This window comes from Stegastes partitus, unplaced genomic scaffold (genome assembly GCF_000690725.1).
Source record: "Stegastes partitus isolate 25-593 unplaced genomic scaffold, Stegastes_partitus-1.0.2 Scaffold2439, whole genome shotgun sequence".
Taxonomy (NCBI): Eukaryota; Metazoa; Chordata; class Actinopteri; family Pomacentridae; genus Stegastes; species Stegastes partitus.
The window spans coordinates 38,650-40,667 of NW_007580170.1; the positions used below are offsets into that span (position 1 = coordinate 38,650).

At 41.4% G+C, this 2,018-nt stretch overlaps 1 long non-coding RNA gene across 1 annotated transcript; it reads left to right on the forward strand.

Annotated features, from left to right (window-relative positions):
- The first annotated feature begins 373 nt into the window (after positions 1-373).
- On the forward strand, positions 374-1,563 carry LOC103375027 (uncharacterized). Its single transcript, XR_521173.1, has 4 exons — positions 374-589; positions 772-847; positions 959-996; positions 1,112-1,563. It is a non-coding gene; the product is annotated as an uncharacterized LOC103375027 (long non-coding RNA).
- The last annotated feature ends 455 nt before the right edge of the window (positions 1,564-2,018 follow it).

Genomic DNA, 2,018 nt, shown 5'->3' on the forward strand with positions numbered 1-2,018 from the left:
TACGGCTGGAAGAACCATCATTAACATGAACAAACTGGAATCTGTCTGATAAATATGATTTAAACCGGTTCAGCGCAGTCCCTTTAAGTCCAATCGCATGTTCCAGTCTCTGTAATAGGATGCAATGATCAACAGTATCAAATGCCGCACTGAGATCCAATAGAACCAGAACGGACACTAGTCCACTATCTGAAGCTAGAAGAAGATTGTTAGTGACCTTCACCAGTGCTGTCTCTGTACTATGATGGATTCTAAATCCTGACTGAAACTCTTCATTCAAACCATTTACATGCAGATAATCACATAGTTGGTTTGCCACAACCTTTTCAAGGATTTTTGAGATGAAAGGAAGGTTGGATATTAAGCTGAAGTTAGACAGAAGCTCTCCATAACATGTCTTCCTCTATTGCTAGTGCACTGGTGCTCAGAGGACATAAAGTTAGAAAAAAAACATACTGCTAGTGTTTTTATTACGCTGCATGAAACCCTTCACAAACAATTTCTTCTGTTTGATCCTGCAATCTGCTTGTTGTCACATTATTGTACAGGACGTGATCTGAAGAGGAATGCAGCTAAAACAGAAGCAAAGGTGAGATCTTTGCATTCTCTATAGTCATTGTCATACAGCAGTTTTCTGTGTCATAAATAATTTTGCAGAGGAGTTGACACAAGTCTTGTTCTAAATTGTGGTCTTGCTCATCTATTTGTCATTGATTTAAATTGTTCTTGCATTATAAGCTAAATGTTAAAAGAAAGTATTTGCTCCCTCAGAGTGATGCAGTGAATGAATGCGATGACGCTGAACCCTCAGAGAAGAGCAACAACAGCGCTATAACCAACAGGGCAGGTAAATTTTTGAAGGATTTTTTGTAAAACAATAAAACAACACAGCCAAGAATAGAAGGAATAGTGACAATAGTATGTTGATTTGGTCCTCTGGTTACTTATGATCCTGCAGGAACCTCAAATGAGGACTTCACGAGGAACAAAGAAAAGGTAGGGAAGGCCATATTTATTTCATAACATTGAAGGATATTCACTCTCTTCAGTCACGACATTATATATTTTCTTTTTTACATACCGTATGTGTTCACTCACCTATTTACGGCAGCAAGAGAAGGCTTCTGAAGAAATCAACAGAAAGAAACAATGCCAAAGGGAGACTGAAGCACTATTCGGCAGACTTCACCTTCAAGAACGACGACAGCAGAAGTTGTCATCGGCAGACGTTCTTCAGTTAGTTCCATCCGTGAACCAGCACCATGATGTGTCTGAGAAAGATCTTCCTCATGCTTTTCTTCAAAGGCTGATGATGTTAGATTACAGGGCCAGATATATTCCTGTAAGACCAGACAGTCCTGAGGTGGTCCATCCAAAGCTTGAGCCAGTGCTTAAAACCACCGAGACGGAGGACAGTTATTTAGAGGCTTTTTTGAGCACCAACACAGACACACATCAGACAAGAACAAGTCATGTGCATCCGATGGATGTTCAGATGGCAGTATTTCACTGCTCAGACAACTTCCTCAAGCAGATCATAATTAAAAAACTGTCACAGTGTCAGTATGCCTTACCTTTGCTTGTTCCTGACCCATTCACAATGGAGATAGAGTGTCCTCTGTGGACATTTAGACACATAACCAAAACCTGGAAAGTCACTCAAACCAAAAAGGAGCCACACACGGTCACCATGAAGAGTATTCCCATCTGCAAAGCTGAGACACCCTTGGTGTCATTTTTCCGACTTGGTTCACTATCGGTGTCTAAATCTCAACTGATGAACACTCTGATCAACGACCGTCACAGCACCTTCTTCCACAGACATTGCCCAGGAAGCACCAAGTCTCGCCATTTGATGGATGGCGTTGCAGAGATTGCTTGGTACTGCCCTGCTGGAAAAGCCAATGATGCTTTCTGTGACTGCATCGCCTTTTGTAATCTTCACGGTGACGCTCTGTCAATGGAAAAACAGCGCGACATACTGATTGAAAAATCTTTGGTCAATGTTGTTCTCGTCC